Source organism: Taeniopygia guttata, chromosome 1A, assembly GCF_048771995.1.
Source record: "Taeniopygia guttata chromosome 1A, bTaeGut7.mat, whole genome shotgun sequence".
NCBI classification, from domain to species: Eukaryota; Metazoa; Chordata; class Aves; order Passeriformes; family Estrildidae; genus Taeniopygia; species Taeniopygia guttata.
The window spans coordinates 60,745,551-60,762,418 of record NC_133025.1 but is presented as its reverse complement, the minus strand read 5'-3'; the positions used below and the strand labels follow the sequence as shown (position 1 = coordinate 60,762,418).

Here is a 16,868-nt window from a genome sequence, read left to right as displayed (position 1 = left end):
TTTTTTTTTTTTTTTTTTTTTTTTTATATGGAGTAGGCCATATGTGGGCCCTGAGCTGAGCATCATGGCATGGCACAGTGCATGTCCTTCAGTCAGATCCTTTGACTCATTGTGGGATTGAGGACTGAACCCATTTGTGCTAAAAGGGGACAGGTTCTTCTGAGCTGTGTCTTGAAGAAAGGTGAACAGAAAACATCCTGTAAACCATTTCAAAGTTCATGAAAGATTCTCCAGTAGGATGCTGGGAAAGGCTGTTAATTCCTGTTTTGTTTGAGCCACTGCAGACTCTAATCATTCTCACTTTAGCTGCAGGGTCTCGTTACATTGTTGTGGGTCTTATTGGAGGGATATCAATTTCCACTGGCTTGAAAAGTTTCCCAAAACTTCCAGTGATGATGTCGTTACGAAGGCTTTGGCTCACCCAGATATTTTTATGAACCCGAACTAAAGCATATGGGTAGCATTCTCAAAATCAATGGAAGTAGTTACATGTATAAAAGTACTTATCCATGAAGTTGGATCTCATCCTGTGACCCTTTAATTCTTGAGAAGTATGGAAAAGACTGTGATTTATTAAGCTGATCTTACACAATGGTACTTGATTTGCAATGTTCAGAGAGTTTTAATTGTTATTTGTGTCACACTAATATCCAATCACTTGGATGTTTCGCTTTAACTTGATTTATTACTTAAAAAATAAAGCCATGGTGGAGATGAGGATTTCATTGTCTATAAATAGCTTTTCAGTCTGGTGTTAGATCTATTTCGGAGGCTTTAGTTCTTGGTGAGGTAATTTCTCCCTAGTGCAGATCATCTCATGTGCTGGAGTATACCACACTGATGTTGACTCGCCTGCTTAGAAGTTTAACAGCTTTTATTTCCTGAATCTGGGGAACAGTTTTTCCTCTTCCAGTTTTGTTCAGTTTTCTGAGAAAGAGGTACCTTTTTGACTTATCCCAGCTTCCTCCCTTGTTCTGTTTATCCTTACTGCAGAAGATGGCCACAATTCCTCCATTTCGTGCAAATTAGAGGTAGTGCTAGGGTCCCTGGCAAGTTCCCAATACAGGTCTCAGATGACTTAAATGCTTCCCATGGGTACATTGACACATTATTGAGCAATTACATTCTCTTGTGGCAGTCATCTGTGGAATAAGTAAACTGCCTCTGTGAGCCCCATGGTGATATCATGCACCATAAATGCATGCTTGGCCTCCATTGTGTCAACAATCCCTCACGTTCTCAAATGCAGAAATGCGAGTATAATTCTCAAACTACACTGCCTAATAAACAGGTTAGTTTTATTACCTGTTTCTACCTTGAAGGGTAAGATTAAATTTAATTTATAAGGCTACCCTAAAAGGAGAAGGGGTGTGGGTAAGCTTAAAGTGATTATTTGTTTATTCACTCTAAATTTATTAATTTGGGGTTTGGGGGGTGAAAAGGGAGGCCAGCAGAAGAGAGTGGCTTACATTTAAGTCTTTTTTTTTTTTCTTCTGGTTAGGGGAAGGTTGGTCATGAAGATCGTTTTCTCATCAATAACTTTGGCAAGACTATGGCATACGTTACTGATAATTCCCAGATTTGCTTGCACAGGCAAAAAATATTTATGCAACAAGATGTCAAGTAACACTCTCTTGAAAGTTAGGAGATCTTTGATTACACAGTGTAGTGTAAAGTTAATGGTGTAACGAGTGGTTTTTTTCCCCCTCCCTTCAAAAAACTTGTGTCTGAATGTTTTGTAAAGTCCTTCACCAAGGGCTGCTGTGGATGACACTGTCCTCAGATAAATTTTATGGCCACCAGGTGCGTTGAGACCTCTGAGAGGGGGAAGCCCAGCACTCCTGCCTGAATCCTCCTGAAGGTGGATGTGACAGCACAGGGTGTCCTACACATGAGGCCAGTCGGGTTGTTTCCTCAGCTTTTGTTGTGGCTGGGGACAGAACACAGATCCCAGTGTGCTTTTCAGGGTTGTGCAGTATTATTCAGTCTGGTTGAATGACTACCCTCTGCTTTGTCATCAGAGAATATTTATGACCATCGAAGGAAGGCTGAGTTCCTGGAGACGGGATAACGCGTGGCTTTCTGCTGCCAGACACAGAGTTCCTTTCCGTGGTCACACCAATGTTTTTTCATACTCCCACGGACACCACAACTTTTTTGGATAAGGAAGAAGATGATGGAACACAGATGAGGGAAAGAAATGGCCTCAGAGAACTTGGATACGTGGGGGTATTTTTACCCTTTGGGGTTTTTTCTTCCTGAATTTCAATGAGTGACTTATTGGAAACTTCTTCGGGTTTGAAGTGGTTTTTTTTTCTTGTTCCGCACACACAAAACTGTTTTGGGTTGTTTTGTTTGTCTTTTTTATAATGCAGCTGAGATAGGGTGACTTGATATTTTTAAAATAGAAAACTGATGCGTTCTGAGGGAATAGGCGGAAGAGAGGAGGACTTCAGTAGCTGGAAAAGTCCTATGGGTCATCCCAAGGACAACTTGTGACTGTGAAGGTTGTGCTGGATATGGCAGGGAGGATTTGCTGAGAGCTGCTATGGAGGCAAGAGTAGTGCTGCTTGTCCTTGGGTGCCAAATCCACTGCTGGTTCTCTAAATGCCAGATCTCAAGGATCCCTGCACCACAGCCACATATCTCTTTTGATTTATTAACTGTTTTTTCCCCTCTTTCTTTTAAAGCAAATTCTACATTAAGCTTTTCCAACCCGCAGCATTAGAAACTATCAGGCACTGAATGCCAAGCAGGTGCCTTCCATTTCCCTCACTGACATCCCGCTGTCCTCTATCACTCAGTAAAAATAAACCTAAGACAAAAAAAAAATCTTGTCTTATTGGTGAGGTAACTGAATGAGATTACAGATCCAGTTTTTTAATTGCTAAGATGCAGAGCCCTCACAGAAAATGCTCAGCATCCTGTCCCTTCTAATTTTGATGATTGCCAAAGCCTACAAGGCACTGGGAGTTTAGGAGCATCTTCTGGAGCCTGTTCTGTGCTGGAGGCTGCCCAGCACACCCTGAAGTGACAGCAGGTTTTCAGAGAAAGAAATTGTCAGCGAGCTGTCCAATGTGTTGTTGAGCAGGAGCATATGTCACTGACAGAGTGTCTCCCAGGGATCACCAATAAATGAATAATCACCAATAAATGAACACCTTGAGTCTCCACAAAAGGCCTCTCCACCTGGTGCCTGTTGGGAAGAGCACAGCTCTGTTTTCCTTGTTGTGCAATTAAATTAATGAATAGTATAAGCTATTCTGCTTTTTCAAAGCCATCACCCTGGGGATAACATAATAGTTTGAAAGGAATATTTCCTTGCCATTTCTATATCCATGTTTAAAGTATTATGCTAATATTGGCAAGTGATCACTGTAGGGTAAGTCTCTGTGATGGTAATCCTCTTTCCCTTCTCTGCTGTCATTGCCATTTCAAAGCTTCCAGACTTTGCTGTGGGAATTATTCCAATTGGAGACAGGGACTAGAAATTAATGAAATAAATGCTGTTGTTCTGAGACTTCTGAAAAACATGTTTGCACTGGTGCTGATGGGTTCAAACACACGTCTGGATATGCTTTGCTGACTCCTGCAGGTGGACGGAGAGAGAGGGAGAAGGTGGCTTTGGTTTTATATATCTATTATCACCTAATTTTGATTTTGTTGTTCTGAAATACTTGGGGGTTCATATATTTTGAGAAGCTCAGCAAAGGTACACTTTGTGCAGATGCACTTCAAACATCAGCAGATGAGCGCCAGGAAATAATGTTGGACAGGGCACTGTTACAGTCATCCTTTCTACCACTTCCTCTCAAACTGATATAAACAGATGCATGTTTTTATGTCCTTTCCCTTGGGAAAGGGAGAACTCTGAGCACAAATGATCAATATGTGGTTTTTCCGTGGTTACTTGGGAAACTTCATCCCTGATGAAGTTTTCTCGCATCCTATGACAGAATCCAGCTTTTTTTTTCATCTACAGTAAGTTATAGAATCTAGACAATAGGAACAAATCTGGATGAGCTGGTTTATGTAATAATAAAAACAGGTATGTGTGTTTGTGAAAAATAAGGAGTTTTGAAAAGGGAAATTGTCACTGCTTTTAAAACAGTGATTAATTTTAGATTTTCTATGTACTGTAGACTTCTATATTAATTTACTTATCCTTCCAAACATTTTTCATGTTTTATTTTTTCCTTCAGCATTTTTAGCAGATTTATGAAAGCTGGATTTGATGATTTCTCTTCACCTCAGAAGGCCTTAAGTGAGGCAGTCCTGCGTGAGCATGAGGTGCAGTGGCTGTTCTGTGGTGATCAGTGCCAAGACACACTGGTGTGCAATTCCTAGATTGTATTTCTGGTTGTACTGCAGCTCTGGACAAATCACACTTGGGAGGTTTTGGAGGGCACATGTCTAGTGTTTATTTCCCACTGACATGAGTGGTTAACAGCCAGTTGTATTTTTCTGAATCCCTCCCATACAGTCTTTCAGTTTCCATCTTCTCAGTTATCCCTAATAAAAGATGAAGGCTTTGGGGTTATCTTCTCTGCAAAAATATACTTACAGAGGTCCCTCCAAGAGCAGCAGCAACTCATTCCTACAGCCAGAGCTGCTGGGCACCAGGTAAGCATCCTCCCAAACTGGATATGAAAGGGGTTCCTGGCACAGCTCCCTTCTAGGCACTAATGGCTGGGTGAGGCTTGGCACACCATGCTGCCAGATTTGCAGCTTTGGCAAATAAATTGTGGGGCAGGTTGTTCAGAGGGCTGGAGGAGGTGGGAGGTCTGTGGGGTTGTGTTTGTAGGATGGGATGTCAGTTCTGTGTGTCTGGGAGCTGTGCTGGGAGATGCTCCTGGACTTTCCCCCAGCTTTGAGTGGGATCAGGACTTGTGAGACCAAATGTGGGGGTTGTTGGAGGTGAGAGCTGCTGTTTTCTAATGGTACTGAGAGTGATTTTAACAACGCCAGGTGAGGACAAACACTATGATAGGTACAAAATAATAGCCCTAGCCAAAAGGCACAATAGCCCTGTGGTGCACACAATGGAGAGGAATTGAGAGTTCTTGGATCAGTTTTTGACTTTGCCACAGACCTCCAGTGTTACTTTCAGGCAGTCACTAAATCCCTGCGTCCACCATCTGTGAAGCAGCCAGGCTTGGAACAGTTTGTGTCTCTGGAAGCATGTATCTAATTCAGCTGTTATTATCAAAGCTAAATATTAAAGAACTGTTGTGTTATCATGGGCTAAAACCATGACACACCATTTTCACTGTGAACTTTGTTCTTTTGCTATTACGTTTTGTTTACATTACTTTTTTCAGGAAAAACAATGTTTTCACTGCGTATAAGTTAGGCAGAAATTCATGATGCATGCTGTGCAAGCTAGACTTGTAGATTTGATGTCTGACACTTAAAATAAGAGATGCATGTTAAATGCCACTAGGAAGACTTCAGGGCTGGTTGTTCAATAAAATGAAGCATGAGTCTGGGCATTGAAAGTAAACAAATAATATAAGACCATGTAGAGATCAACCTTCCAAAGCTGTTTGGAAAGTTCCATAATTTGGGTCTAACTGTGGGCACTCCTCATCCCCTTGGTGACAGGCATGCTGCTCTGAATTTGTTGTTCAAACTTCCATTAATATTCTGTGTCAGACAAGGAAATAACTTAGGATCAATTGTCAAACATGTTTCTTCAGAAAGGAACTAAAGAGCAATCCTGAAAAATATCTCCTGGGATGGAAAAATTCTGATCTTTGAGAAAACAGAGGAACTGCTGTGTGAGAGGAAAAATGTCAATTTATTTGGAGGACAGGTGAGTTTGTTTACTAAACTATGCAATCTTCAAGTCTGTCTTTGAAAATGCACGGTCAGTTTAAGAGGAGGTGCTTTCAGCTTTAGAAAGCACTGGTAAACGTCAAAATTATTTACATTTTTCACATAATGGACCATGGAAGCTTCCTGTGACAATTGTCAATTTGTCCATGTTGGGGAGAGGATGAATGGGGAACTTTTGAGAAGTTCAGTTTGGCCTTAATTGTGTTTTTCAGTATTCATTGATACTGTGCAAGGTGGTAATTACCAAGTTGAAATCTGGAGTAGTGCAACTCCCCAGCAGACATCTGCAGCACTGTCCCATACCCCCAGATGGGATTTGGGTGTTCAAAACCAGCAGTGCCCCCAGCCCCACCAGGCAGAGTCTTTGTTCTAGCTGGTGAGAAGTTTTACAGCATAAAGGGCAGCTTCTGAGGGATGGTTTTTTTTTTTACCACTGAGTATTTAAAATGATCCACAGACTATGTCAGATTGGTTGAGAACAACTCCAAAACAATGTTTTGAGCAATTTTTGCTCCAAGATCTATAGGACAGGCCACTTTCCATAAGCTCCCAAAAGCATGCCTGGAGCCTCCAAATCAGAGAAGTATTCAGTTGGAAAACCTTTCCCCTTTAGTGGAGAAAAAAAATCACCCATATTCTTTGGATGGCTCTTTGTAAATGCAGCGACTGTCACAAACCTCAAAACCAGAGACCTCCTCCACCTTCTGAAACAGCTGCATCTCTGCTTGTGCTCTTTCATGGTTTGGTACAGCTGTCACAAAGCAGAGCCTTGCTCTGAGGCACCTCCGTGTCCCTCCCCTCTTCTGGGACAGATGAGGCTGGTGATGTCTCTCACCTACCCTGAATTAGTTGTGTTCTTTACTGCAGTAGCATCTTCAACAATATCTGCTGTGTTCCTGCTGCTGGCAGACGTTGTATTTTGTGTTATTTGGGTTAAATCAGCATATCTGGCTATGGTTTGTATCATTCTGTGTAAACTTGAGTCTTTGAAATCTAAAATGCTTGGGATGTTTTTGTTGTTTTTTTTTTTTTTCCAGTGAAATTGTCACAAAGAAAATACTGTTAAAAAGGAGGCATAATTTAAATTTAAGGCTTCAGCTGAGGTGTGTTGCACTGCAGGTTTTCATGTTGAGTTGCACAGCTGTAGACTTGCAGCCACACAGAGCCCTGCAACAAGTTAGACAAGGGGCACTGAGGCCTCTCCTGCAGGAATCCCATTCTAGGAGAAGCTTGATTAGTGCAGGAACCTCCCAGAAGAGTAGCAAAGTCACTGCTTGCTTGTAAGGGCCTGCTAACTTTATATGGTAGTAGTGTAATAGGCTTTGGAAATACAGATTATAATGGGTCACGTGCCAGTAGATCCTTTCTCCCTGTTTTCCCTTATCCATGTTCTGGACCTTAAATACCACATGACACTTAATCCACACTATCAGGCAGAAGGCTTCATTTTAATTTACTCATTTGAAGATCAAACTATTTTTGTGCCTGATAGCATCTTTGACAGTGAAAGGTCACAGAATAATTTAATTTAAAAGCTAAAGCAAAGCACTAATAATACATGATATCTCACCAAACCCACAGCCACCTCCCCTGCAGCTGCTGGATTTGCAAAAAAAAAAAAAAAAAAAAAAAAAAGCCATCAAATAATGGATTAAGGATTTCCAGCCTGAAAGCTTTAAGTAATACACCAATATACCAATATATGATTTTTAATAGCAATATCATAATTTAGAAACCTAGCCAGCAAGCACTGGAATAATCTGTTTTTGTTGTTATCGTTGCAGGCTGGCAGTACTTCTCTCCAGATGTACCATTTGGCACATTAAGCAATTCTTTTCTTAGAAGGGGAACCTATGTTTTTGCCATGTAATGCAAAACACCAATGGAATCACTACATAAGCAAAATGCCAGTAATGGTACAGTGGTCCAGCCACAAACATTGGTATGTTAATTTTGTTTTATTTTTCCTAGTGTGTCATCTGTAGTACTGTATTTTGTATCAGGACTATGGCTGGACTGTTTAGTATCAGATTTTAAAGTGTGTTTTCAGCAAGAGATTTAAGCTAGGAAACTAATGGTTGGGGCTTTTTTCTACTTAATATGACTGTAACTATAATTTTTGCTTGATCTTTGAGACCAGGCCAAACTTCCCCTCAATTATAGCTGTTCTATCCTTCAGCTGTATGCATCCACTTCTAATAATGGTACCTAAATACACTGGAAAGCAAGTAGTCTATACTAAGGCTGTGGCTTATATATGCCTAAGACTAGCTAGGCCTTAAAAAAATGTTTCAATTCATTTGTAAGAAGATTAGTTAAATTACAGCATGTGCAGTTTCTTTGTGGGAAGCAGTGCCTGGCCTTTCCATCTTCTCATGGATCATCCCCAGTCCTTGGGAAGGCAGCAGCAGTCCCCTCTCAGCTGGGGCTCTTCTCGAGGCTGAGCAGCCCCAGCTCCCTCAGCCTTTCCTCATCAGGGGCATGTTCCAGTCCCCCCATCATGTCACCCTCCCCTGGACCTGCTCCAGGAGATCCAGGAGGAGCCCTGAACTGTCCTGGCTGAGGTGATAAATTCCCCAGCTGCTCCTGGTAAGCACCTGAGAACTGGTGGTGGGGAAGCTTTCTCCAGATGATCATTTAGAGACTTAGGGATGGTAAGAAAGGATTTTTCACCTTGCACAAATGACAACAACATTGTTGTAATTTCCTTTTCTTGCAGGTGAAGGACAGAAAAGGGGCAAGGACGTTCTTCACATCCCTCTGCCACTGTCCACTGACTCTTTATGTGTATCTCAGTTTCTTCCACCAACCTGCAGCTTCCTATGGGATGAGCAGCTGCCTTCCTCCTAGTCTTGTGGCCAAGGGAGGAAGAGGAGACTGGCCAGGGAAATCACACATTTCCTTGGCAGGGCTGGTCTTTCACTGGGGAAAGGTTGTCAGCTTGGGGAGAGAGCTGTGACATCCTGCCCTGCCTGACCCCAACTTGGGTTCTCTTCAATGCTTCTGTTTCTTACAACAAATGTCCTGTAATTCAAGCTTTGTGTAAGTGGGGTCATGCTACTCTGCTCAGTAGAGTTTCTTTCTCCTTAATATGACAGGTGTTTAGTTTTTTTCCTACCATTCACCAGAAATCTCACCTTTATTCTTCCCATGTTAAATAAGTCAGTTCTGTCCCCCTGCCTAAAAGCAATGGAAAAGCAACAGTGAGAAAAAAAAAAGTGATTTCTCTCCAAGATTCTAATTAAATGAGTTTGTGTTGCCTTTCCAGTTTGATTAACTCTGTAATTAATAATGACCAGGTGAGACAGGGAAGTTAATTTTCTTTGGGCTTTTACTGTCCCATGAATGCTGGGGAGGAATTCAAGGAAGGCACACAGTTGTGAGAACACCTTCCCTCTCCTGTTGGTACAATTCCTAAAATCTGGCCATGTTTTAAACTCCTGTGAAGAGCAAAATTTCATTATTTCTCCTCTAGAGTATTTCTGCAAAGAAGCTAATCCTTGGTCCTGCTCAGCCACCCGGGGGAAAAGGATAGTGTAAATGCTGTGCCCTGTTTTGGGTTTTGTATTTTTTTTTTTTTCTTTTTGTTACTCTTTGAAGCAAACAACCCAGGGCAAAACATGGTTTTGAAGGTGGAAAGAGGCACTGCAGCAGTTCTGTGAGCTCAGCCATGTGGGTCCAGCATTGAGGGGGAAAGGGATGCACATTGAAGGTAAACTACTTTTTAAAAAGGTACTAGCTAAATGTTTCAATGTGTATTTAGTCTTTTCCCACTCCTATTTGTGTTACAGGAAGTGATCCTCTGCTACCTGTGGGGTACCTGGGGTAGGGGGTTTGAGGTAGACTATGAGATTACCATGGGGCTGTTTCTTCTTTAAGGCAAATATGTTAAAGTTTGAATTGGTGTGTGAATGTAACTTGCAGCACTGGCACTCACCAGTATGTTACAATTAGGAGTCCACAAAAAATGTGGATTAGGCAATCATCCTGTGTAAGACTTCTCCCCGTGGCACACCAGCTACTCTTCATGTTTGCTGTATTTTCATAATAGCTGAACTTAACATATTCTCCATTCCAAGGTTCATTCAGTTTCTTAGTACTTTTCAGTCAGCGGTGGCTTTTCACACCTGGCTGTCATCCAAATTGCCTGTTGAAGGCATTTTTGAGGAAACTTCAAGTTTGAGTGTTAATAAAGTGCTGCCTGCTAAAATAAAGTCAGATTGGTTTAATGTTAATGTAAAAGAGTAGGTAAATAGTAAATACAGAAATATCAAAACAAATATAGATAATTTTGAAATATCACCCCGTGCTTAAGGTAGGTTGGTGACATTTCATGACCTATTTTATTATTTTTAACTTAAGAATTATGCACTGCCATATGCATCTATCGAGCTGCCCTTCTACTGCTGCTGTTCATCTATTAGAGGATTCTTCTATAGTTATCCAAAATCACATTATGTTCTTTTCTTTCAAAATCTTCCTTGAACGTGCACCTCAAGACTGCCTACAAATACAGTGTTGTCTACAGCTTGTTGCAGGTACTTTTACTTCTGTCTTTTGACTGTCTGTCTGAATATGTATCTTCTCTCTTGACCTCTTTATCTGGGAGTCCCCTGAGGCAAGAGCCTCATACAGCATCTGGATCCTTGCCCACAAATAATGCTCCCTCTCTGTACATCCAGCACCACATGGTTTTTCCTAAGAAGAGCGACTCCTTTTCTTAAGAGAGGAGTTAGGCTGGTCTTTTAGGAGATTAGTCTTTTAGCTTAGTTATTGTCTTGGTATGTTATTAGAGCTTTGGCAGCAAACCAGTGCTCCCTTTACATGAGTTTTCACCTAGAAAAGGGTGTCCAGCTCATTGGTAGGACACACCTGCAGCCTCTCCCCTTTGCCTCACACCTGTGCACATGTCTTTGTCCAAAATTCTCCACGCTGTTGCACCATGTGCAAAATGTGGTTGTTGTGGCCTTGTTCTCCTGAGCTGTGGCATTATTCTGTTAATTAATCTGTTGTGGAGATTGAGAGGAGAATTATTCTGGTGCTGATTCCTGACCCACCGAGATCCAGAGGATACATTTTCATTTGATTCACATGATCCACTGATAAGTATTAGAGTGGTATGTTGTTCCTTTTCAGGAAACAAGAGGAAGACTGGGAGAAGTGGTTGGACTCAAGAATCATAAGGGTTTTTTTCCAAACTAAATGGTTCTCTTTAGTGAAACCTCAAAAGGCTTTTCATATATTAGCAAAGAAACTGGGTTCCAATACCAAGACAACCTTTGCCACTTCTTTCAAGATGTCTTGAAGCACATATAAAATTCAACTTAATCAGTTTTAATATGCTTTTTTACTACTAGGCTCCACTTTAAGTCAAAAGCAGCTCCTGGGTGAAGTTGGATTTGGTGTAAAGAATAACATTATGTAATCACATAGGAAAGTGCTGATTAACCACCAAAATATATTTAAAATACTTTTCTGAGTAGATTTGTTGCTAATTATACTATATCAATTTAAGAGTGGAAGGTGTTTCTCCATCATCATGTCTTGCATGTCTAATATTTTGCACTGAGCTTTGGAGTGCAGCTGAAGTGCAGCTCTCCTTGTAAATCTGTTTTTGATCTAATCCCGTTTTCTAGTTAAACATTTCAAATGAAATATACTGACCAAGAAAAAGAGGGCTACTTTGTTTGGGGTATTCTATAGGCAGAAGATTGCCTGAGGACTTCCTTGTTGGCTGTACCTTATCTTGCTGTGTATCCAGTAAGAGATCAAGTTGAAGTGTAGGTACCTCAAGCTCTGTTTAGTTTTCCTTTTCTTTTTCTTTTTTTCGTCTCCAAGTACATGGATTAGAGCTATAAAGATGTTGATCTAAGTCACAAGAGTTTTGGAGACCGGAAATGCTTGATTTCAGTAGTTGAATTTAAAGTTATCTGAAGGTAAATATTTCTTATCTAGATGGTGTGTAAATTGTGTATTCATCTGATTTCCTTTCCTTACTGGTTATCATTTTCCTTTGGTGAGTGGTTCATTTGGCTTCCTAAGCAGAACTAGACAAACTCCTAAATCACTCCAAGCTTTCAGTGAACTGTGTCACCTTTCTTTTTTATTTTCTTTAATCATTCTTTTCATGCTTCCGGAATGAGCTGAAGTATTGTGAAAGATTTCCTATCATCTTCTTTGTGCCTGTCTCAAACTTCATACCTCAATACTGGATGTGTTTGATATTCAGCTACCATCTCTCTAATACTGCATGCATGGGAGGCTGGGATTTCCAACGTGACTGCAAACATTACCTTTCCAATGATAGTTGTGTTGGATTAAAAGCTGCAAACACTGGAATTGTCAATACTGGAGTTATGTGCCCTTACCAGTCTGGGGACCTGTAACCTGCTGCTGGAAATTCTTATTCAGGTTTCCCAAAGATAATACCTTGCTGGAATTCTCTGATAAATGGCTATTGTGTGTTGCTAAATAGTTTGTGCAGAGCCCAAAGCTGACTAAATTCCAAAGGTAGTCACAGTTTTCAAAAAGGATGTGTGTGATGGATACTGTAATTGTATGAGCTTTTTTGCAAGTACCATACGTGGATATTTGTTCTAATACCACGTAATTATAGTAATAAATGCCATTAATAGATTAGTTAATTCAGTGCTTTCTACTCTGAGAAAGTCATTATGAAAAAATTTCACCTTTCCTCTATACCATTATCGCTCCATAACAAACCATTATCAGCAAATACCTGATAATATATCCCTACATGCTTGCTGCTGTGAAAGAAATTAATATTTATACTTTTACTGTTGCAAGCATGGCCAGAGTTTGTGGATGTCTCAGTTTTCGGATATGTCTTAGCATTTTTAACTATTTTGCTACTGTGGATGCAAATGCTGTCTTTAACTTCACATTGTTCTGCCTTGTAGGAAAGAGGGGGTTGTCCACATTGAGTTGAAAGCAGGGCTTGACTCCTGGAATTTCTGTTCCCAGTGGTGCCATGCAGGCAAAATGAAAACTAGCTTGACTCCTGTCAGTGTCCAGGTGAATTTTTCTCAGCTTGGCAAAACAGAAGTACTGTGTTGCACAACAGATTGGTATGAGGAAGGATTGGTGCACTAATGTCTCTAGGTTGACTGTATACTTTATGGTATAATTAAAAATGTTTTTAAAATATAGAGTATTCTCCCAGAAGCACTAACTGGACCTTCTCACAATCCCTACCTGGTCTCTGCATGTGCAAACCTGATGGTTCTGCATTTATCCCTACAAGTCCCACGTGGAGACATTTGTTTTCATCACAACTCTTAAAGGCCTTACAGAGCTATTAAATTAAGAGTCTGACATGCCCTCCTTTGAATACCCAAGCAAGAGATGGAGAAAGGAGGTGGAAGTTTGGTACCATCCACATACATCTCAGATCATTTAAAAGCAAATTTGGAAGGATTATAGCAGCAAAGAATGTAGGTGCAGTCTCGAAGTCATGTGCAAATACCACTGCTTTATACATGTCTCTTAAAACTCTGACCATGCTCATGTAGTCATTTACTGGCTGAGAAGCTTTGAAAAACCTCAATTGCCATGTCAGCTACATGAGAAGTGGAGTCTGTCCTCTGTTTCTGTGGCCATTTGTACTATTTTTTCTGCATATTAGGGATGGTCTCCACTGCTGCATGACCTTCCTGAGCAGGAATATTGATACACTTCCAGTTAGGCTGAGGTAGTGATTCACTTTTTGGTGGCGTTTATGCAGTCTCCTCTGCCAAAGTTGTGCAGCTGCTTTGTATTTCGTCTTGGGAGTAGCATTTCCTTGAAACCAGTCTTCAGGAATCCAGTGTATAACTTGGAGAGGGGGAGGGTATCCTCAATTTCATTAAAATTATATCCAGGACTTGTGTGGAGGAGAAGTCTTGGAGAAAGGGAAGAAACCAGCATGCTATTAATGAAAACATTAGATTCCTTGCAGAACACCACTTTCCTTGCAAGGCAAACCCCAAAAAGCGGAAGAAGTCCTTCTTGAGTTTCTGATTTCTGTGGCCCTTTGAGTTGATTTGCAGCAGTGAGAAAAGGTGCCAATATCTTTGTATTGTTTGGCAGAGAAAAGATTACCTTGTAACTCATCTTGTCTGGCTACGGCCTGGCACTGGATCATGACCAGGTTGATGGCAGCCTGACAGTTTTAAAAGAATATGTTGGCATTTTATGAAAAGGGAAGTTATTACACTTGAAAGGAAGTAAAAACAAAACCAGAAAACCTATGCTTGTCAGTTTTATGGCAGAGAGGCTGTAAAAATTCTGGCATGTTACTTCAGCCAATCCCTGCAACAAATTACTGAACTAAATTGATTGCAAAATCAAAGATGGATTTACATAAGCATTTGTGTTTTAGTTACCCTGCTCTTACAATGTATCAGACACTCAAAAGAGTCAACCCCATGCCCCTTACAGTTAAAATTAGTTTACAGCCTAAATTTAGATGTGTAGCAGCAAGAAGAGAGCATGGAAAGAAAAGAAGAGCATGGGAAGGGATGAGACCTCCTGGGTCACTGGCTCCAATCCCTCCCAGTCTCAGGAAACCACATTGTCTTACCCTCTTTCAGACTGTGTTATGGTCTTCTGACATACTGCTAGATAATACAAAAGATGGGGAGTTAAATTTACAGATTTGTCCCAGTTCAGTATAGTTGTTGTCTGACTCTATTAACTGCAGGATTGGACCCACGCTGAGGCTTATCACAAATTTCTGCTGGTGGGCTCTGTCTTAGAGCAGGAGATGTGCCAGGAAGCTGGGGACTGTGGAGACAAAGGCAGCAGCATTAGTGAGCAAAGCATGAAGAGCAAGGAGGATTCAGGGTAGCCCTTCCAGCAACCAGGAAGAGCATAAACTTGGAAAATAAGTGAGGCCACAAAGGAGGCTTGCTTGGTGAGTGCCATGGCCTCTAAAGCACTTTTGAATTATTTTGCTTTGTCAGTCAGAACTGTAAACTGCAACTGTATGACTATCTCCAGAGAGGGCTGCATGGAGATGCTAGCCTTATAGCATGTTTTTAGTCAGACCACGTAGCCAAAGAAAACGATAAAACCAGACGTCTTCTTGTGGTCAGAAAGAAACAAACAATTTGTTTTATTGAAGGCTCATTGCTGTAGAGAGGCCTGGATTTCTGAGCCACTGCACAGGAATTACAGAGATATGGGCTGGTGGTTGACAACACACTTCTGTCATGGCTGAACATACAGCACAACAAGGGGCTGGAGAGCCGAGAGCAAGGAATGGAGCTGAGAGACACAGAGAGAGCTGCCACTGAGCTGGAGAGCTGAGCAAGGCATGGAGATGAGAGACACAGAGTTGTCACTTCTGGCAAGGGAGGCCTTGGCCAAAGTGATCTGCTTTTCTCAATGCAAAACGAGATTTTTGTGTAGTGAATGCGATTTCCTGAGTAGATGCAAATAATCTGGGAGTAATTTTCTACCGGAGTTCTGGCTCCTGTGTTGGGAAGGAGCATCCTCATGGTGGAAGCTTTGGGTCAGTAACATGTGCTATTACACCTGCCTGTGGCCAGAGAATCTATCACTTATGGCTCCATCCCTACAGTGCCTGTATCTTCTGGGCAATGCAGCCTTGTTGGTTTTTTTTATTCTTCAGGTCAATGCAATTCTTGTCCCATCACAGTTATTCAACCCAAGTAGATCCAATGTCTCCTGTTCAGATAAAACTGAACAAATTTGAATACATTTTCTTCAGATGCTGAAAACAAAGTCAGTTGGGTTTGAGATTGAACTCAATGTAGGAAGCATAGTTTTGGTATGTTCAGATTCCTTAAAGGATTTTAGACCTTAAGGCTCCTCCTAGTATGTAGCTCCCAAACAGGTTTTTCCGTGAGATAAGAATAAAACCTCTTTTTCTGAGGTGTCAAAGTTTTCAGTCTTGTGCAAGTATAGTGGGAAAACCTAAATATTACTTAATAATTATTACTGATACTTACATTACTTAATTGTAACCTATATTACTTATTTATTGGTTTTACTGAAAAGTGTTTTGTCTAGACGATGTGTTTGAGAAAGTTGTGCTCAGATTTCGAGTCCAAATTTCAGGGGTATTGTTAAGGTAAATATTTGAGAAAAAAAAAATAGCATGGTAATATAGAGTCACAACTGACATATGGTGAGCACCCCAATGTCAGTTGTCAAAATCTGTAATTGCTTCATGAAAGCAAAGGTGGGTGGAAGAATCAGAGCTGCCATTTAAAAATTAGATTTGCATAAAGCTGTGTTGAAACTGCATCTTGGGAATTTGTGCAAAAGGAATTTCTGCAGAGCTTGTTGTTAAGGAAATCTTGTAAGAAAATGTGATAATTTTTGCTTTGAAGCCCTTGAGAAGAACTAAACTACTAACAAATGAAGCTTAGAGACTGAGTTTACTTTCAGAGCTCTACCATCCACCGGCTGTCTGTCTGTAAGTCAGGCAGCTGTCTGTCTATCCCTGTAAATTGATGTGATGAAATATGGCCAAGAGCAGCAAGAGCTGTGGATGAGGATGGGAATTGCCTGGCAGGGCTGCCTTGCTGCTCCAGAATACCATCAAGCTGTTCAAATAAAGATGAGCTGGGACAATGTCACAGCTGGCCAAGATGAGCATGGGAAAGAAAAATATGGTGACAGGAGTTACAGAAGTGACTCGGTGTGCTGGCATTCCTTTCTTTTCAGGGTAAAGACATGTGACAGGGCTTGTCACTGACAGAAAGAGCCTCTTCACATTCTATTGTGGTGAAACTTTCGTTCTCCAAATAATACCACAAGTTGCATGTTTCAAGATGTAATTTGTGTACACGTATTCTTACACCATGGGAATTCAGCATTGTCTCCTCACCCCACATCCTCAAAAACTCAGAAATCTGCTGGTTTATTTGGGAAAAAGGTTGGGGTTTTGCTTATTTTTTAATTTTTAATGCATGTGTCTGGTAAATTGCATTTCCTTCTAATGTTAAATTCTATGCAGGCTGAGATCCTTCTATTGTGCTTGATTACCTGAAACTCATGGA

General features: G+C 40.9%; 1 long non-coding RNA gene across 2 annotated transcripts; it reads left to right on the top strand.

Annotated features, from left to right (window-relative positions):
- On the top strand, nucleotides 1-16,646 carry LOC115493431 (uncharacterized). Of its 2 annotated transcripts, XR_012053627.1 has the most exons (4): nucleotides 1-4,623; nucleotides 5,700-5,815; nucleotides 7,623-7,780; nucleotides 8,558-16,646. It is a non-coding gene; the product is annotated as an uncharacterized lncRNA (long non-coding RNA). The 2 variants fall into 2 exon arrangements; XR_003958213.4 differs by having other exon boundaries at nucleotides 1-5,815.
- The last annotated feature ends 222 nt before the right edge of the window (nucleotides 16,647-16,868 follow it).